Source organism: Prionailurus viverrinus, chromosome D4 (assembly GCF_022837055.1).
Source record: "Prionailurus viverrinus isolate Anna chromosome D4, UM_Priviv_1.0, whole genome shotgun sequence".
Taxonomy (NCBI): Eukaryota; Metazoa; Chordata; class Mammalia; order Carnivora; family Felidae; genus Prionailurus; species Prionailurus viverrinus.
This window is the reverse complement of record NC_062573.1, coordinates 12,945,448-12,967,456: the sequence shown is the minus strand read 5'-3', so window position 1 is coordinate 12,967,456 and position 22,009 is coordinate 12,945,448. Positions and strand designations below refer to the sequence as shown.

The 22,009-nt window shown below is 42.3% G+C and overlaps 1 long non-coding RNA gene across 1 annotated transcript in view; it reads left to right on the top strand.

Annotated features, from left to right (window-relative positions):
- LOC125150100 (uncharacterized) overlaps positions 1 to 22,009 on the top strand; it is a 215,011-nt gene that overhangs the window by 134,624 nt on the left and 58,378 nt on the right. The window lies entirely within an intron of this gene.

Genomic DNA, 22,009 nt, shown 5'->3' with positions numbered 1-22,009 from the left:
ATGTGACTGCTACAGCTGAGCCTCTACTATCTCAGGCACAGTGCTGTTGCTAGAAGTGCTCTGCACATTGCGTCACTCCGCCCTCACCTCTGCCCTCTGACGCAGCTATGATTTCCTTTTTACGGATGGGAAAACTGAGGATCAGAGAGCATGCAAACTGTCTCCACCGAAGTGGCAAATGTTGATCAGTGAGATCACCTGGGTTCAGGGCCATACTTGTATGGCCCACGCTAAAGCATTCAATCATCACTGTGCTTGAAGACAGAAAACTTGAGCCCTGGTCTCAGCCCTGCCCACTATTGACCTTGGGTCCTTGTGCAGGTCCTATGCCCCTCCCCTCCCCCCCCCCCCCCCATGCCTTGACATACACATCACATGAGATAGTCTAGGAAGGGAAATCCATGAATGGGGATAGACTTGGCAAAGGTGTTGGCCCATCCTGGTTAAACATTCCCAGTGGTCCCCTGGGGCTGAGTCTAGACTCCGGACCGCTATAATAGATTCTCTGGGGGACAGAGCTGTCACATCTGCAGTTACTAATGATCTCCATTTCAACACCCCATTTAAAATATGAATCACTGCATAGCTGGTGCCTCCAGATGTAGCTCTTTGAATACTTCATTCGGAAGTACCCAGTTCTCTGTAGCGCCTGCCCTCCCCTGCCTTTCTGCTCATTTTTGGCTGCAGTATATCTCTGAGAGCCAGCAGAAACCCCAGCTTCTCATAAGGAAACGTCTTGTATCCAAAGCCCAGCTTGGATTATTACCACTGCCACAATTGAAGACTTGTGAGCAGAAAAACCCAGACTTCTGAACATCACCTGAATTGGGTCAGGCTCTAGGGATTGGCCTGAATATTCCTCCCCCGTGAATCTATAAAATCACAGATCCTGGAGACAGAAGAGTCATCAAGAGGTAAATTATTTTCTTGGGCCAACTCGAATGGTATAAAGTATACCTATTTTGCAATTGAGGAAGCTGATGACCCCTGGGCCCCAAGTCGGGCCTGGTTTTGGGAGAAGAGGGTGCACCTGTTCATCTGGTTTGGTCACTGAGGTAGGAATGAAGCAAGCCAGTGTCCTCAGGGTGCATGCCCAGCTGATCTGGTGAGACAGCTGTGTCCAGTGATGGGCATGGGCAGCGAGCGGGTAGCGGGGGGCTCCATAACCTGCCAGGCACTGCTGAGAACAGAGCCCTCCCTTGGCTTGTCTTCAGTCTCTTTGATGAAAGTGGAAAACTTCTGATTATGGAATGAAAGCTGTAGGTGTTGAAAAATAAAAAAGCTGTGCTTGAAGTGCAGGTCTTCCTGAAGGCCCGTGGGGCTGAGAAGGGCAGCGGAAAAAAATGTTTGTCTTACAGTTACAGGTTTTGCATATAGTACAATGTCCTGAGAGGGAAGGCTGACAAGGGGGAAAAAAATCATCCTTTGTTTTGACTCAGAACCTTCTGAGCAGTTGAGATTTTCAGATCCGTTTGCCTCTCCAGCAGCTTGTGAGCCTGATCTCACTGCTGTCCTCGTGCCTCTCCACCACACGCAAGGTTTGCAACCTTCCCTGGTTCCCACCCCGCTGGTCTCACCCCCTCTGGCTGCCCAACTGCTCTAGACTCTAGCTGGGCCAACCTGGTGGTCTCATCCCTTGTGCTGCCTGGCTTCTCTCTCCTTTCCATTTGGCCACCCAATGTACAAATGGAAAGAGCTTTCATAGAGTTTCTTGCTGAGTGACTTTCAAATCCATTCTGGAAGCTAAACTGTACAGGGAGCATAGAAATGTAAGAAAGCAGGGCTATTCTGGCTGATGCAGGGGCAACAAGACTGGGGGGGAGGGCTGGGCCCAGCATGCTCATTTACCTTTTAACAGCCTGGGGTACCTCCAGGATGGAACAAAATTTGTGAACTTGTGATTCAGCTCAAAACCCTTATTCCTCAAATCAGGAAACTGAGGCAGAGAGGTGGAGATGAGCTGAGGGGGTTCATACGGAGAGAGATAAAGTCACGTGCTTGTTCTCATCCCCTCCCTGCTAATATTCCAACCAGCTTGCCAGGCTCCTCCCCCTGCCGCTGCTTCAGATCCTTTTTGCCTCTGCCACCTGCCTCCACCTCCCAAGGAAGCCTGCCCAGGTCTCCCACTCTTGCCAACAACGTCTCTTCAGAATACTCCATGGTCCTGCCACACAACATTATATCCAATTATCTACTTGTTTTGACCTCTGCCAAGTGTGGGAACATGTGTGACTTTTGCATTTGGCATAAGACGACTCAGGGTTCTTGAGGGCAGTCTTCTCCAGATTCCTTGCCTCCCACCCTGCACAATTTGGTGTTGGACCTTTGTATGATCAACCCTCAGTCAATGCTTGTGTTGATATTGTGTTTATGGAAAGAGAAGGTTCTAGAAGTTTGGTTTATACAAAGGAATTGTGTGATGGCATATTTGTCTGTCACTTCTCAATGGTTCTGCATTTCCCTGTCCTTCTCCAGGGTTACTTGGCTGCCCATTAGCTTTTATGTTCCAGCATGGCCCCACGAGAGTCACCACCAGCCTCCTTTCAGCCTGTAGTTAGTTGCTGAGGTGTGGCTGTAGCATCTGAGACTTAGTGGACAAACAGAACTAATCTCTCATCCCTTCAAGAAAGAACCGCATTTTGGAGAGATGAAGAGGAACCAGCTATAGGACTGCCCACCCCCACCCTGCCCCATCATTGCTTTCCTGTATAAAGAACTGTGAGATCTCTATCATACAGACCCAAAGTGTGGTACCTTGGCCAACACTAGCGGAATTTGGTGGTGCAGATTCTTAAGCTCCACCCTAGACCTACTCAATCAGAAACTCAGTCTGGGGTCCAGAAATCTGTTTTAACAAGTATCCCAGGGAATTGAAATTCCTGAAACCATTTGGAAATCATTGGTTTAGGAAAATAATCTGTCTAAATTCTGGGAAGAGTCTATAAGGGATCATCGGGTCTAAGCTCTGGCCTCTGAGCAGATGGAGTCCTATCCCCATTATGCAGATGAGAAAACCAAGGCATAGAAAAGTTAGCAATCAGGGTCATGTCATTGGAGAATGTTGACATGAAGATTCATTTTTCTGTCTTTTGATTGAGTCCACTTTCTTTTTTTTTTTTTTTAATTTTTTTTTTCAACGTTTATTTATTTTTGGGACAGAGAGAGACAAAGCATGAACGGGGGAGGGGCAGAGAGAGAGGGAGACACAGAATCGGAAACAGGCTCCAGGCTCCGAGCCATCAGCCCAGAGCCCGACGCGGGGCTCGAACTCACGGACCGCGAGATCGTGACCTGGCTGAAGTCGGACGCTTAACCGACTGCGCCACCCAGGCGCCCCTGATTGAGTCCACTTTCTAAACTCAAATATGGCTGTAGGCTGTAAAAATACTATTGCAGATGGAAATATATTTGTAATATTTATCTAAAGTTATCTTGTGGGGGCGCCTGGGTGGCGCAGTCGGTTAAGCGTCCGACTTCAGCCAGGTCACGATCTCGCGGTCCGTGAGTTCGAGCCCCGCGTCGGGCTCTGGGCTGATGGCTCGGAGCCTGGAGCCTGTTTCCGATTCTGTGTCTCCCTCTCTCTCTGCCCCTCCCCCGTTCATGCTTTGTCTCTCTCTGTCCCAAAAATAAATAAACGTTGAAAAAAAATTTTTTTTAAAGTTATCTTGTGGTGATCACTGTATGTGGTAGAAAGAAATATTTTTAAAAACTATTAGTATATGTGAGAGAAGGGCAAACTCTTCCAGGGTATTTTCAAGCAATAAAACACACAAGAAGGATCTTGTCCCATTAACCGGACAGCCCTCTGTCTTGCAGGGGTTAACATGAGTAGATTGGACGTAGGTGTTGGCCAGAGTGACACTGCACTGAGAGAATCTAGTGACTGAAGACACGGTGAATGTGGAAGGTTTAGGGTCACAGAAAACTACGGTCATGGGTCAAATCAGCCTGCTGCCTATTTTTATAAATAAAGTTTTACTGAAAAACGGTCATGCCCATTTGTTTATGCGTCCCTATAGCTGTGTTTGCATTACAGTGGCAGAGTTGAATAGTTGCAACAGAGGCCTTATAGCCCACAAAATCTAAAATATTACTACTTAGCCCTTTCCTGAAAAAGTTTGCTGACCCCTGATTTAGAGTATTAAAATAAACTCAACTAAAGGCAGTATTACAAAAGAAGGGATTTGAAGAAAAGAACAGAAATGTGTTTCCTCAGACTCCTCCATAAAATCTGCACTTATGTTAATATTACTAACTCATGTTTTCATGTGAAAAGTTTCTTCCTTGGGATTCAATTGTAAAGCAGCTAGATACCCTCATTTGCGTGTGACCAAGTAGACTATTGGAGAGGGCACAGGAGCTGAAAGAGAGGCATGGCAGAAGAGATTTGGAAAATATGTAGACAGGTATACTTTCAGCATTGGGAATATGTGTGTGTGTTCATGCATGATATGTAATATCCATATACATGAATATATACATCACATGCACACACACGTGTTATTCCTGCCCACTTCAAAAAGGTTTTGAGGCAAGTTAAATGCACAGATGTATAAGAACTGAAGCCATTAAAACAAGGCAAAAGGTAGGAGCCAAGACGTAAAGTAGAGTAAAGCAAAAGGAGTAAGAGATTAAGAAACCCAGGCGGATGACAGTTTTCAGCGGTTGAGCACAACATGTATACTTCAGAGCTTCTTGGTAACCAGGGCAAAGAAGAAAACATACTGGGTTGCATAACTCTCTTTGATCGTAAAAAGCAGATGAGTTCAAAAGGAAAAATGGACCTTTTGCTGCTTGTATAGGTGCTTTGAAATATATAGCATATTCTGAAATGGCTGATGGTAATCTATGAATTTAATGTATGGCATCACAATGAATCAGGATAAGAGCCAATCTTAACAAGTGAAAATACTAGAATATTTTAAAAGAAACATAGTCTTATGATTTTCAGTGATGCAGAACTAGCAATAAACAAACACTAGGGCAGTGGAGAATTCAAGGCAAAAACAAAACAAAACAAAACAAAACAAAACAACAACAAAAAAGAACATCACTTTCCTGGCATCTAGGGGCTTCCAGGAGAGCTGAAGGACTAGAAGACTCCTAGGTTAGATGGTCCTTAAGAAATCTGTTGTCATCTAGAGAAGAGAGGAGAATCTGCATTTTTTTTGCAAAGCTGGGAAAAGATATTTCCATATCAATAAAACATAGGTGAGGAGAGACAGGATGACTTATTCTACGGTGCATCACCCATTGGGCATTTGAGGGCACTACTATGAGCTAGGCAGTGTCCTACATCATTGAACACCACACGTCATCCCTGACTTTGCGAGGCTTACAGTCAGGAGAGTGAGATGGGCAATTAAATATGTAATTACAATACAATGTAATTGATATTAACACCAGATAATTCAGGGCATTCTATGTGCATGGTGGGAAAACCCAAGCTCATCTATCATTCTCCAGGGAGGCTTCCTTGAGGTGACATATTTGATGTGTACATTAGTTTAATAAATAAATACCCACTCAAATTGTACTAGGTCATTTCACTCCCTTCCTCTTCCAGTTTAAAATCTTGCAGCATCCATCCTTGTCTGTGGAGTCCTGGTCACGTTTTCTTGCATGGCCTCCCTGACCCTCTCCTAAGACTCATTTTCAGGCTCTGATCCCACCAAAAGCCTAGCTCCACTCCACGTACACTGTTTATTCTGAACCCCTAGCTTACTAATCTCTTCCCTGACTCTGCTTTCACGCAGGCAGCATCCTCACCATTACATCAAATGCCCTTTCTTACATCTCTTGCTCTGGCAATTCAAAACATATTTTTTGAAGTTGCTATTCAAATATTGTCCCTTCTCTGAGCGCCCACCCCTGACTTTCAGAAAGAAATCTATCTCTCTTTACTCCTTAGGATTTCAGAGCACATTTCTACCTCTTGTCAATAATGATGACAGTAATAGTTTTATGATTACACCCACCACCTACATTTAGTGAGCTCATATTGTGTGCCAAGCATGTTACATTCATAGTTTCACTTAATTTGTACAATTATCTCATGAGTGCTATTATTCCCCTTTGGCAGATAAGACAACTAAGGCTTGGAGCTGCCAAATGGTTGTTCCAAGGTCGTATTGATATTGAGTGATGAGCTGGCATTCTGAGCCAGGGCTGCCTGACTGCAGAACAAATTGCTATAAGCACCATGAGATCCTATTGCCTGTATTCTAGGTAGCTACCTATAGCTCTGTCTCCCCACCTGCACTGTAATCACTTTGAGAACACAGCATGTCCCTGGAATAAATAAACAGCTTGCATGTGTCCACACCTAGCATGCTCCCGATAAAATTATATATTTACCTAATAAATCCAATTCAAATACCTAACACTTCAAAAAACACCATTTGTTTTAAGACTCCGTGCCATTTTCCTAAATGAAGTCTAAATATGAGCTTGTTTCAGAGAAGAGATCCCAGGCCTGATCCTTTCCCTGACGCCTCCCCTCTTGCTGCCTTCCATTCTACAAACTCCTATCTCTTTCCCTACTCTGGTCCTTGCCCCTAAGTGTAAGGGCACACATATGTCTCAAAATAAAAACAGATGGAACTGACACATAGATGTCTAAGGAAATTAGTATCTTCTTGGAAGAGTGACTGGAATATAATTGGTGGGCAAAGAAATCAACAAACAAAAGTTATTTGGAAAAAAAAGAGAAATAGAAAGAAGGGGGTAGGGGGGAGAAAGAGAAATTTGGAAACTTTTCAGAAGTTTAGGATCTGTTTCATTTGACGAGAAGAATGGCTCACTTCTGAGTTACTCAGACTTCTTTTATGTAGAATACAACCTCTATCCTCTGGTTGTGCTAGATTTATGGACTTGGTTGGGGGTTGAGGTTAACACTGAAAGATGTCCTAAAGTGTTGTTTCCTGATGTTAGCAAAATCAGGAAATGACCTTTTCTTTTCTCTTTAAAGTGGGCTAGCTTTTCTTTTCTTTTCTTTTTTTTTTATTTCTAAGAAATTTGAAGCTCAATGGGTCCTGCTTTTGAAGTAAAAATTGATTTATTCCCCGAGTAAACCATCTCAAGTTGAACAGATGTGTTAGCTGTGCAGTGCCACGTATTTGCAGTTGTGAAGCAAAAAGCAGAGGAGAAAACATGTCAACCACAACAGAATGCACCAATTCACTTTTTGTGGCTGTTATCTTTACTGGGAAGGAGAACAAAAAAGTCCCAACATAACCTTGGCTTCTTAACATCAAACTTTCAGCTGTACAAAGAAAGGGGCTTATTGTTAGACTGAAAGAACAAAATGTGAGTGTCCGAAGAGAGATGATCAATGAGAGGGAACCCAAAAGGTGTTAACGAATGGAAAAATGTGTGGAGCACCTCAGTGGGAAATGTACCCTCAGTGAAGATGTAGTGGAGTATGCATGGGTGGAGAAGGGTTCAGAGCATTGTCTTGGAAATACAGGCCTGACTTCACATTTCTCCCACCTCCTACTACTCAAGCAAACATTTGCTGAGCACTCACTATGAAGTAAATGCTTGAAACTTTTTGGAGGGGGTCTACTTGGCCCCCTATCTCATTTGTCATTGGCAATGGGACAGCAATCGTTTTCCCTTTCAGCGTGGTTAAAGGGTTGATATTGTTTAAACACCTTAGAACACGTCCTGGTGCATGGTGAGCACTCGGTTTACATTTGTCGAAGGGATCGGGACTCTTCCTTTTGTTGGCTTGAAGTGTTAGACACCAATATAGATACATAAACCACTGAGTTTATCTAGGCAACCAAACTCCTCCTCCATCATCCCGGGTCAAATCATCAAAGACCTCATTCCCCCTTTGCATTCTCCCTCTGTCTCCCCTCCCAAGCTCTTTCCCTCCATCTTTGCTCATTTGTTCTTATTTCTGCCTTCCTTCTTCTATTCCCTCCCGCAACTTCCCAGCTGCAATTTTGCTAAGCATATTTACTCTTTTATTTTCATGTTATATATATTTATCTTTGTCCCAAATTATTTACAATGAATATGTGTTGCTTTTGGTACAGAAGGGTACTAGAAACAACCTAGAATCTGTATGCAGAGGGGAGACCACAAGCAATATTGTGGGGCAATACTGCACATATAATGTTGTTTTCTGTTTTAATATATGTAGTTTCCTATAGGTCATAGGAAAATCTATTATTTCCTTGTCTGAATATCATGTACTACCTTTCACTGCCTCTTTCTAGGGAATGTGGAATATATAAGAATTAAAATTAAATTTCTCCCTCTGAAACCAGCCCACAGAGTGGTTGACACAGCCCTGTGTGCCCTTTTCTCCTTCCTCTGTGAAGTTGCTTTCTGGGATATCCCATTCTGTCCCTCACATCAGAAAATGTGAGTATAGCTGACAAATAGCCAGACAAGCTGGAAACCCTCAATGGGAACTGAAAGAGCATAAGGTATCAGCCCAAAGAGCTCATCCTTCTGTTTGGTCAAACCTTAGAAGATGAGACCCCTGTCCTTAAGGGACTGGCACTCAGACATGGCATGCCAAAGTACTCTTGGCACTGAACTCCTGTTGTGAGAGCCTGTCTTTGGTTTCCCTGTGAATGTCCCTTAAAGGAGCGGGCTGAACAAAACTGGCTTCTACCCCTGAGGTCACATGGCTTTGCCTTTCTTTCCTCTTTCTCTTGCTTTAATGTGATAGCATTTTGGGGGGAGAGGAATTTGGAGGGGGTTTACTTGGCCCCCTGTCTCATTTGTCATTGGCAATGGGACAGCAATTGTTTTCCCTTTCAGTGTGGTTAAAGGGTTGATATTGTTTAAAACACCCTAGAACACCTGTTGTGAGTGTTTAAAAATTAATACATTTAGAACATTGTGGAAGCTATTGTCTCAGCTGCATTGGGATTGAAGGCTAATTGATTAATTGTAAACTAAAATAGAAGGATCTAACCTCTCTTACTTGTAATCAGTAATTTTGTGATTACAAGCAAAAACTAGAAACAAAAAGAGGAAAATATGCATGGATATTGATTTGACCTGGGGATGAGTAAGAGTGGCAGAAATTAGCTTGTGTCCACTGTTATGCCCCTTCTGAGTGACCACCAGTTCTGATCCTGGGTTCATCTATTATACCACTCCCTCTTAACCTTCATGCCGAGGAATTGCCTGTGGATCTTGTGAAAATGTTGATTCTAATTCAGTAGGTCTGGGGTAGGGCTGATTGCATTTTTAACAAGTTCCAGGTCCTGTTGATGTTGTCTCTCTAAGGGCCATTATTTGCATAGAGAAGATAACCAAACCCACATGACTTACCTAAGAAGGACACAGCAGAGGAAACACAGCAGGCCAAGACCATAGCACCAAGAGAGTCTCCTCAGTGGGCATTTTCATGGCAGTCTACGGTCTATTTTCCTTCTCCCCCCAACAACACAGGTGTCCTCATAATGAGACTATACCATTGGGTATAGGGGCCACTCTGTTTTAAAAGCCCCAAGCTCTGTTGGAACCAATATCTGTTTTCACAGCTTCCAAAGTCCCAAATCTATGGCTTTCCACCAGGTATTTAGGCACAGTTTGCCCCATATAGAGGCTGTTTATTAATCAGAGGTCATTTCCCCCATTAGCCATGTCATCCCACCTTTATCAGGGGATACTGCTTTGAGGTTAAACCGTAGTCATTTTCCCAAAGAGAAGGCAAAGGCATTTTGGTAAACCTTCACTCATACTTACCTATTTGTTTTTGTTTCTGAGCACATAAGATCACCATGAAGTCTACAATGACTGTAGATAAGGTGGGCCATATGACTAGTTTAAAGCAATGAAATATGATGAGGAGTTATGAGTTGGTATATTTCTCTGAGCTCTTTCTCAGCTAATGAGCTGCGTGCAGGAGATCCAGGAAAGCACGCCAGGAAACGGTGTGGGGGATGGTAGAGTCTCAGCTTGGAGATGTCAGGTAAGAGTTGCTATATATTGTGTGTAATATATAACCAGCTTACCTTATAATTTATTGTCTAAACCAGGATGCCTTAGAGGCCAAAGGGACTCTTATATTAATAATTACACTGAATTACACTGGGAAAATGGGTCTAACTGGGCACTGTCCTAGCCCAAACCATATACATATGGTCATTCTAGGTATAATCCATTTTATCGCCCCAAAAATTCTTTAGTAAAACAGTGTGCTTTACCACCAGTTCCAGAGGTTGTGTATGTGTGGGAGAGAAGCATATATGAAGTACTGAGTGTAGTCAGTAGGTAATTTGCAAAATCAAGGACCATACATGATGATATATTCATGTCTCTGTATAATGGATGAAAAATTCAGATCCAGAGAGATGACTTTTCAAAGTCATTATAAGCTGATGTCAAACTCTTGGTTTCTTCATTTCCTTTTTTTTTTTTTTTTCACTCCGCCTCTTTGTATTAGTCAGGATACTACTAGGATAGGCAGCAGGAACAAATTAGCCCTGAAATATCAGGGACTTAAGAAAACAAAAATGTATTTCTCATTTACATGAAGTCTATCAGGGAATGGGTAACCTTTGTGGTCTCCAAATTGGCTATGGAGAGGGAAGAGAGTGTGGGAGACTGCACATGGAATATTCTATAGTTCATGCCTGGGAGTGGCTTATACCACAACTGCCTGAATTATATTGGCTAGAACTAGCCATATGACCCCAATCTAAGAACAGGGGAGGCTGGAAAATGCAGCGTTTCTGTGTGTCCAGGAAGAAGAAATCGTGTGGTAAACATAAGCATTTTCTTCATACACTCTCTCAGAACTAATCTTTAACAGTTGGCTCTAACAATTGTATGAGAAACTATATAAAGAAGATTGAGGGCCTCTTGATCGCAGCAGAGTACCACACCCTCCTGTCCTCCACAGGAGACTGTATTAGTCTGCTCAGACTGCTATAACAAAATACCATAGACAAGCGGTTTAAACAGCCAACGTTTATTTCTTACAGCTCTGGAGGTTAGGAAGTCCAAGATAGGGTGCAACCACAGTTGGGTTCTGGTGAGAGTTCCCTTCCTGTATTGAATATGGCTGCCTTCTTACTGTATCTCATGTAGCCAAGAGAAGGAAAGCAAGCTCTCTGGTCTCTTCTTATAAATGCACTAATCCCATCATGAGGATGCCACCCTCATGACCTCGTCTAAACCTCATTACCTCTCAAGGCCTCATTTCCAAAGACATTCACATTAGGGGTTGGGCATCAACATATGAATTTGGGGAAGAGATAAAAATTCAGTCCATAACAGACACCTTGTGCCATTTTCTGCTTGTACTCAGGATGTTATATGATTGGAAGTATGGATACTTGGGTTCTGGTCCACCTGTGACTCTGGGAACTTGAATCTCTGGTCATTTGGCTTCTTGATACATCCATTCCCTCAAATACTTACTTTTAAAACTCTTGAAATAATGAATATGAAGGAAATGTGTGGAAAATTATGGTGATTATTGTGCCACAGTCAGAGAAGGAGATGATGTCCGTTCATCTCATTTAACTTGTATTTTGACCACTAAGTGTGAAACATTTTCCTAGAAACTAGAGATAGAGTGGAGACCAATAAATTTGCTTGCTACATAAATTCTGTTTCTTTTTCTTCCTTCTTTTTCTTTCTTTCTTTTTTTCTTTCTTTCTTTCTTTCTTTCTTCTTTCTTTCTTTCTTTCTTTCTTTCTTTCTTTCTTTCTTTCTTCTTTCTTTCTGCCTAGTCATGGACATATATATTCTTTTTATGATTATTTGAATCTCATCTAATTATGGGTTGTAATTAGGTAGCCAGTCACAGGAATGAGCATGATTGGGATACTCAACTTAATCTGGGGGACATAAAGTCTTCCTGAGCTAGTAACGTTTGATAACAGATCTGAAGATTAATTTGGGAGTAATTTCTAATGATAATGATGATTACATTTTTATCAAGATCATGGGGCACCTGGCTGGTTTAGTTGCAGGAGCATGCGGCTCTTGATCTTGGGGTGGTTAATTTGAGCCCCACATTGAATGTAGAGATTACTAAAACAAGCAAACAAACAAACAAGATCATACTATGTGCCAGGAGCTGTTTAACGTGTCTTATGTATACTATCTTAATTACATTATTATCCCGATGAGTCCTCATAACCACTCTATGATCTAGGTATAAATATTAGTCTATTTTTGCAGAATTAGTTGGAGAAAAGAGGGATGCATCTTCCAGTGAAAGGGAGCAGCAAACACGAAAGTCCTGTGGTTGGAGAGAACATGGCACATGACACATTTGAGGAACTGAAAGAAAGATGAAGTATTTGAAATCATACTGTGTAAAATGCCCTAAGGAAGAAGACTTTCTCCCTCCTCGACAAAGCGCGAATGTGTTGGGGGACAGAGGAGAGAAGCAAATGTAGACATTTGTGGTTGGGTGTGAAATTCAGCTTTCTATAAAATACACTTCCCATGTAATACAAACTTAAGTTGAATTTGATTTAAAAGTTTTGTATCTGTATTCCTCATAATATTACCATAAGAGCTCATAGAATTCTAGGCTTTTGGGAGATGCATGAAAACCTAAGACCAGGAGGAGAGAATGGAGGGTTTGCTAGCACTTTCCTTCTCTTGAAGCTATAAATTGGGTTTGGGAGCTGCCAAGGTTTTGCCGGAAATAGAGTTCAACAAGGAATGCTTGCACTTGACCTTATTTAAATGTGCAGTGTGGACTAGGGTAGAGAACAATTCAGTATAACACAACGATAGCTTATCTAGTCTGGCTCAGAGTGTTTTCACAGCAGGTTAATAGGAAAGACTTTTTTTCTTCTCTTCTTAGAAAATGATCAACTTTTTTTTGAAGTTAGAGTTTGATTTTCTATGCTAGGCAGCATTTTGTTTTCATTGAATTGACTTTGATGTGAAATTTCCTGGCATTTCTTAATTCTGTAGAGGAGGTTTCTCCCTTTGAAACTGAGATGTGTACGTGTCTAATTACATGTATTACTATGTCTGACTGATCTGCATGTTCACACATTTACTAGCGAGTATTTATCCAGCACCTATGATAGGCTAGCTTCTGGGAATGCTGCAGTGAGCACATCAAATAAGACTCATGCCTTTCATCGCCATGGAACTTAAAATTTGAAAGTGCTTGTAGACATTCAGCAAAAAGATACGAGGGTGAACGTTTTATTGAAGACTAAGGAGAAGAAGAATAGGTTGCAATGAGGTAGAATAACAGGAGGGTCTTCCTGGGAATGGCTGGTGTGCTGGGTAGCTTCTGTCATCCTTCTTCCCACACTTCTCCACCATACCTGGGAGGCTGCCCTGGCTGGGCTGCCTTCAAAGGGCTTCTCTACTCTCAGTTGAGAATTGGCCGCTGGGACAGTGGGAGAAGCAGGAGGCTGGGGTATTTATGTCCTTCGTTCCTTTTCTATCAGATCTTGCTACTTAGTTGTGACCCTCAAGTGAAGACCACCAATTCTGTAAGGTAGCCTTCTTCCTACACCTGCTGTCTCCAGGCTCTGGCACATGTTCCCTCCCCTTCTGCTTCAGGCCAAGGTGAGGTAATGGCTTGCTGCTGTTACTAGCCATGACTAACTGTGCTATCTCTTGGTGTCCCTTAACCCTGGCCATACCTTGGTATATAGGCTCTTTATTAACATTTCACCCACTTGGTATGTGACATTTGTTTCCTGCCAGGGACCTGACTAAAATATACTCAGGAGGGTCTTTTTGAGGATGTGGCTTTTATGTTGAAACCTGAAATGTCAGAAATTATGGACTGGAAAATTAACGGGAGGAAGTGGGTTTTAGAAAGAGGGAAGAGCATGTATGAAGGCCCCAAGGCCAGAGAGAATTTTATGTGTTCAGGGGACATATGGGGGAGAGACATGTATGTAGGCACCAAGCAGAAGTGGTGCCACATGAGCCTAGAAGAGTGAACAGGGACAAACATACATGGCTTTATAGCTGCTGTTAGGGAGTTAGGGTTTCATCTGTGTGCAATGGAAGCCATTGATGCAGAAGGAGGTTAGACAGGAGAGTGTCATGATCAAATTTGACCTATTTATCAATTAATTTGCTTAAGGCCATTAATTGACACTGTATGCCAGGATCTGTATGGGTTAAGGGGGAGAGGGAGGCAGAAATAGAGGCATATAAAGCATAGTCTTTCCATCAAGTAGCCTATTGGAAGAGTTAGGATATAGGTATATAGAATTTTAATATAAGACATGATAGTAAGTAGTATAAGAAGCAGTATGAATGACAGACTGTTTTCAGTGGGGATGAATAGGGAAGACTTCCTGGAGGTTGTAGCACGTGAGTGGCTTTAAAGGATAGATGATCTTACCTTTGATGGTGGAAGGCATTCCAGGGGAAGAGAACTGTATGAGGCAGTACTATTCAAAGCAGCTGGTCTGTGTACCAATGAGAGAAGCTTTGGCTTGAATGTAAATCAGCACATTGCTCCCTTCATCAAGACAGTCTTACACTGGGCTACCTGGCATTTGCACATGGGAGGTGGAGTTGCAAAGAAAGAGAAATTGGATGAAGTGGGATGCAGCCAGAAGGATGCAAATATCAGGGTAAGGAGCTGAAATTTTAGGCTGTGGGCAGTGGTGGCACATTAGACATTTTCGAGAAGAGTGGCAAGTTTAGAGCTGTGTTTAATACGTAATTTAGGGGTGCCTGGGGGACTCAGTCAGTTAAGCATCTGACTTTTGATTTTGGCTCATGATCTCACAGTTTGTGAGTTTGAGCCCGATGTTGGGCTTTGGCTGACAGTGTGGAGCCTGCTTGGGATTCTCTCTCTCCCTCTCTCTCTGCCCCTTCTCTGCTCTCTCTCTCTCTCTCTCAACATAAATAAATAAACTTAAAGAAAACTTGTTAAAAAAATAATGTAGCAGGACAGAGGTGGATAACCTAAATGGGAAAGTCTGAGGCAATGATCAGAAAATCACTGTGGAAGCCACCGTGGAGATTCAGTTTTCCCTCTTGTGGTTTTATCAGTTTAACAGGAGCTGTCTTATTTTTGAAATGATGGCTGTGGTCTAAATGTCTGCTATTCATCTGTTCCCTTTTCAGGCTAGTTCTTGATATGCTGAAACAAAGCCAGGGGTCTTCAATGAACTAAAACAGTAGTCTTGAGAACAAAAGTGAATGGCAGTCTGCTGACTTTTAGCTCACGAATGGGTCAGGGAGAGGAAGAGGGCTGTGTGATGTGCTTTGTGACCTGTGGGAATTTGGACAAATTAGCGAGTCACACCACAGTTCATCACCCTCAGAGTAATGTCCAAGAATTATACAGAGATACTTGGATTATTAGCACTCTCTTTATTTGTAGGCAAAAGAGATCAGTCATTTTAATTAGCAAAGTTCCCAAACAAGATTTTGGAAGAAAAAGGGCAGGGAGAGAGGGAAGCCCAAGCCCAAATCCCCAGGGGGTTGTCTGGGAAGAGGGGCTCTCATGTGCATATTTTTTGGGAAAACAGATTAGCTGACATCAAGCAAATAGCTCAGGGTGATTGTGTCCTTGAGGAGACTGGGTAGGAGTGTCAAAGAAAACCTTTCTAGTTGTTTATGGATTTTGTGGAAAACCTGATGAGCTTTCCTGTGGAACACACATGGTAGACTGGGTGACTGTGAGTACAGAGAGGCTCAGGTGCTTCCAGGCAGGGGGAATAGTGTTTAGGAAAAAGCCCTGAGGTGGGAGGAGCCTGGCATAATTGAGGATCTGTAAGATGGCTTTCACTGCTAGAACATAGTAGGGAAGGGAGGCTTCTTTCCGCATCGAAGCCCCTCTGTGGGTCCTTGAGTCAACTGGCTGTGCCAACCACAGGGCTGTTGCTGCATTGTCATTACCACGATCTGCATCATCACAGCTGCCATTTATGAAGCTCTCCTGTGGGTCAAGTGCAGCGGTAGGCACGTTCCATGCATCACCCCATAGGAACTTCCCAGCCACCCTGGGAGACTGGCATTGTCATCCCAGTTTTACCAAGGGAGATATTGAGACTCCCAGGATCCTGCAGCTTGCACAAGTCACAGAAAGAGATTGGAAACCAGTTCCATCTCACTGCACAACCTCAGTCCTTATACCGTACATATCATTTCTTGCCGTGGTCCTCTTCACCCTCAACTCCAGCACTCAGAAAAGTGCAAATTGATATTTGTGCAGCTGACTACTGATATGGTAATTGTTTTGCTCTGCAGATGCCAACTTTAGGGCATTGTCTCCCCACCAAAAGTGACACAAACAAGAAAAGAGAAGTCTTCAAAATAAAATACCTTGCTTCCTGAAACAGGAATCTAGACTTCACACAGATGGATTGGAATTGGGGTAAGCTATTGAATGAGTGGCGGATCCAAATGAATTGCCCCCAATGAACATTCAAGAACTACTTACTAAAGTAAGTCCATCACCTTTGAATGACATCACTTTGGCCATTGGGTGTCCGCTCAAAAATTCCCACGGACCCTGAGTCATGGCTTATGCATCCAAAATGTTTAAAAACAAATTCACCAATGTCCTTACTAACAAACACGTTCTTATACGTGGTGGGATATACACGTATCTCTTCTCTGGTTGGTTGGGAAGGGTAAGTGTAAAAGCACAAATGTTTGAGTAAATAAATACATTTTGCTTGTTTATTTTAATTAAACCAGCAGTTCTGGTTTTCAGTAATTAAAATGTGGTCCCCTGAGGATCCCTGGAAACTTTTTAGGGTTCCCATGAAGTCAAAGCTATTTTCACAAATACCGAGATGTTTTTGGCCTCTTTCAAGCTCATTCACTCATGAGTGTTAAGTGGTGTTTTTGTAGAGGCTGTATGACGTGGGATATCTGCAAAAGACTGAATGAAGAAGCAGATGTGATTTTCCAATGGTTTCTTACTAAGCCAGGCATGAAAAAGATTTGCAAAAGTGTAAAACCAATGCCACTCTTCTATTTTTTTGCAAATATAGTGTTTTGTTAAAAACAGAAATATCACGTATGTCAACATGTAATTTATTATTGGTATTTTTAAATGAATGAATAAGTCAAGTTTCTCAGTTTTCATTTCGAATAATATCTATTGATAAACCCATACCAACACAAGTTTTTTGAGGTTCTTGATTTCCAAAAGGCTAAGGAGCCTTGAGACCAAAATGACTGAGCATCACTGACTAAATTAATGTTTAGGACACATTATTAATTCAGTGCTGCCTCATCCCAGTCCAATAAAAATAATTTGTAATTAAGTCCTAGGAATTCCTACAAGAAAACATCAGCAGCAATAATGTGGAGACTTCCTGCTACTTCTAAAGAAAGTAGCAGTTAATCTGCAGAATCTTAACTGCTATTTCACAAAAATAATTACATCTGGGTATACCTTAACCCAAGCACATAAATTGTAAAATATAATCAGAACACATTCCCCCAAATATTAATTGCTATTTATTTAATTGAGGAAAAATCCTCTGGATTTTCCTCTGGGGGGAAAAGAAGGAAATTCATTTCTGAGAATTTCACAATCTCAGGCTCTTGCCAACTTGTGTCTAGTAGCTTTTTTCCCTGAAGTCCTAAGGGAGGCCCTCACAAACCAAAAGTGGTGCAATCTGCATTGTGATCCCGATTCTGCCCTTGGTTTGCTGCCTCATGTTGGGGAAAATAATTTCTTTCCTTGGGGTCCATTTTCCTCATGAAGGTAGTGAGGGAGCATCTCTCAGGTCCTTCCTTGAAAGATCCAAGTCTGTTTGAGACATCTAGAACAGAATGATAAGGGAATGAAGAACAGGGCACTTAGGAAATCACTCAAGTGATGGCAAAGACCAAGATTTTGGATTTGGTGGAAGAGTGGCAAATGGGAGCTCAAAAAGAGATTGGAGGGAATTCTGCACCCAAAATTCCAGGGAAGATTAAGGGGGTGGAGTAGGTAGGTGTGGGAGCAAGAGTTTACTTGAGAAAGCCAGGTCACTTTCAAAGCTGAGAGGGACATTAGGAGGGCCCCTTATTGCTTATAGAAGAATTTGACATAGCATCTTGAAGGAAACAAATACCATCTGGCTCTACTTTCTGATTGTACAGTAACTTCTTTCTTTGGGTCATGGATTTGAGTCTGTTTTTAGTGCAAAAATCATGAAAGGAAGAAATTTGCTGCAAATATTGGTCATTTTTTTGTGAATCCACTGATGATGTTATCAGCCAGTGATTGAACAATGCCTTTGGGGTGCTTCATGGTGGTATCATGGTCTCCTTATTGCTGTCTTTGCTAGTTTGGTTCTGAATCCTTCTGTATCCACACTCTCAACTCCAGCCAGTTCCATCCACTTCCAGTTGTTTAAATCATCACTCTCAATGTTACTCCCAGCCCTTTGCACATGCTAGTCCTTCTATCTGGGAGGCCCTTTCACCTAAACTGGCTAGCTGGCTAGCTTACAACCTAGTATCTTCTGTAATTTTTTAGATTGTGTATTTTTGAAAGTTGTTACTTCATCAAATAATATGTATACACAGTTAAAAAAAAAAGTATTGAAATATTTATAATGGAAACAGCAGTGCCCTGCTTACCAATCCCTACCACTTTCGGTCCTGCTCACCAGACAAACCACTTTTTAGCTTTTTCATGATTTATTATGGCATATGCCTCTGTATTTCCAGAAAATATGCTTATATTGTTGATCTCTTGATTTATCAACGTCAGACTTCTATTGACTTCCTGCTATAGTAGGGTGACAATTTTGACCTTTCGTACATCTCATTTGTCCTCTCCTTTTCCCTGAATATTTATATCATAATTTTTGGATGAATCAGAATCAGTGTGTATGTTTTTACAATCAAGCAAATGTTATTCACCACAGAGTCCAAGTACTATCTTAGCATCCTTTCTTTTCTTGTACAACTTTGTATGTCCTGAGTTTACAATGGCCTCTTTACCCCTAATCTGTGTGGGTTTTTTTGTTTTATTTCTAAACCTATTCTTATCCTTTTTATTTTTTGTTACCCATTCTATCAGATCAGTAATTTTTCCCTTTTATTTTTTTTAATTTTAAAAGTGTATTTATGTATTTTTTGAGAGCGTGCACAAATGAGGGAGGGGCAGAGAGAGAGAGGGAGACAGAGAATCCCAGGCAGGCTCTGTACTGTTAGTGGGGCTGGATCCCACGAGCCAAACCAAGAGATCATGACCTTTGCCAAAATCAAGAGTTTTGGTCACTTAACCAACTGAGCTACCCAGGCGCCCCCTTTTTTCCCCTTTTAAACAGGGGTTGACAAAATCTTTATGTAAAATATCACATAGTAAGAATTTTATACTTTTCAGTGCAGACAGTCTCTGTTGCAATTACTCAGCTCAGCTGTTACAGAGGGAACTCAGTCAAGGACAACATGTAATCTAGCTACTGACAGTATGTAAATGAATGGGCATGGCCGTGTTCCAATTAATCTTTATTTACAGAAAACAATTGGCAAGTAGGATTGGTCCGTGGGTGCCTCTTTGCAAGCCCTTGTTTTAAATGATAAAACACACCAGATATTAATGTGTGCTGTTTTTATTTTCCTGCATCTCTTGTCCTAGAGCCCTCCACCCTGAGGCTGTCTGTACTGCTTGTTCTCTTTATGTCCTGCCCTGCTAGCATCCTGGGATTTCCCTTCATTGCTTTCTTGTTTTGGACCCCTTATTTCTTGGGTCTCTGCATCTTCCTCTTTTTGGTTTTATTCCTTTGCTTAGCTGGAGCACATTCTCAAGTAACTTCCTAAAAAAGAGAGAGTGTGGAAGGTACATTTTCTGAGTCTTCCTAAGTCTGAAAATTTCCATATGCCCCATCCCTCAGTTTGTTGATCGTGAAATTAAGTCATGGGTTCTAGATTAAAAATTTCCCCAGAACTTTGGAGGCTTTCCAGCTTCTAGAATTTCTGGTAGATGACTGATTGCAATTCTGTTTATTTGTGTATGTTTGTATGTGATATTCTTCTCTCTCCCAACCCTCCATCTAGGAATTTTTAGAATCATCTTTTTATCAGTGCATCTCATGGTGACGTGCCATGGCATGATTATTTTTAGTCCCATGCATCACCTCTGTTCTGCTCTGTGCCTAATGTGCATGAGTCTGAAGCTTCTTACAACAATTTCTCCAGATACTCTCTCTCCTGTCTTCTTCCTGCAGGGCAGCCATCAGGTTCTGTAGGACCAAGGGGGAATCTAAGGTTCTTACTCTTCCTTTCTGTGCCCAGCCTCGTGGGTAGCCTCATGTCTTGTCCCTTGTTTCTGTAGAGCATCAGGTCTCTGAGGGTCCCACTTTGCAGGTATTCAGCAACGCACAGGACTGATTTTTGTAAGCATACATGTCTCCAGGCTTTTATACTGAAGGTTTTTTTTTTTCCATTCTGCTAAGTCGATCATTGCTCATCTGTCTACATACCGTCTTCCAAAATTTCATTATAATTTGTTGTCCTCTTACACCTTAAACATTTTTTTTCATTTAACAAGAGGAAGGAAAACATGTAAATTCTGTGGTCAGTCTATCATGTTTAACCAGGAGTTCACAATTTGCCATTTGTCTGTCTACTCCACCACAAAGAGTCTGTGTCTGCTTATTCACTCACTATATTCCTAATGCCTGGCTCAAAGTGGGTATTCCACAAATACTTAGTGAATGGAATGAATGCATGCATACAGAGTGAATGATATGACAGGAGCGGAGGCCTTAGGTGGGGGAGCCCTGGGAGATGATGCTGGAAGAAGCTGAGCCCAGATTATGAAGAGCCTTGAGGACCAGGCCAAAAAGTGTGTACTCTTTTCTTGGTCAGAAGGTCATTGATGGCTTTTCAATGGTGGAGGAGGTGGTGGAAGGGTATTTTGGTCAAGATGATTTTTCTGGCTGTGGTATAAGGGCTAGTGTGAAACGTGTGCCCAGGCAAGGGAATGAAATGCCATGAAGCGAGGAAGGAAGAGGTGTGTTGTAGAGCTATGGGAGAAGAACCAGCAGGATTTATGTTCTGATTCAACATGACTGGGGGTCCATGGGCAGAAAGAAAGAACAGGACAACAGATATTGGGAGGGGGGAGTAGATAACAGGGTTTCTTTTGTTCATATTTGAAGCATCAAAGGAAACCCCAGGTGAATGTGTTTAGCAGGTGGTTGACTATACCAGTAGAAAATGAAGACCTACATTAGGGAGTCATTCTCACAGAGAAATCAAAGGATGGAGCCCCATGAAGGAATATTGTTGCTTGCTCTAAGGCACATAGATGGTGATAGATAGACCCAGAATTTGAAGTCAGATCTATATCTAAATCCATAGCTCATCTTCAACCTCAGATTGTACTAACTCTAAAACTTTGTCAAGAGGCAGAAGAGTACAGGCTTAGTTTTGGCTTTGGACAAGCTCACATTTAACGGGATACATGACTTCTCAAGAAGGAAGGTTCAAAATGCAATTGGCAGCTGATGGGGTGTGAGAGATGAACACAGACACTGGGAGACGACCCATGGTCTGGGCAGGAGGGAGGCCTGGCAGCTTCAGCCAACTTGGCCATGGTCAGAGCTGAGGTCTCCTGCAGACCCCACCTGCTTTCATTCTGATGGCTTCCCCAAGAGCACTTTCTTTTCTTACACTTTCTACCCTTCCTGCTGTTTTGGTTCAAATCAGAGAAAACTATGGCCAAATAGCAGTTCTCAGAACCCAAGTGGAGCTAACATCCTGCCTGGTTTCATCCTTTCTTGCTCAGCCCAGAGCAGCCTGGGAAAATCACAAGAAAGTGGCCTCTGGAGACTTTCAGGGATGGCCAATGCAGGGAAGGACTCCTGGATTCCTCTCCATATAGCCTCCGCTGGTAGCATGCCTTCGGGTTCGTGGCATGGGCTGAGGGAGGAAGAGGAAGCAGACACCGTGAGAGTGGGGGTGTGGGCATGTAGGTTGTGAAACAGTATGAGAAACCTCCAGAGCCAGCAAAGAAAGTTTTGTTTCTGGAATTCGGAGTTCAAGTGTTTTTCACACTCAACGTTTCTGTGACTAGAAGGGGTGATAAAAATCTATGTCATTCCATTGGCTTTCACCT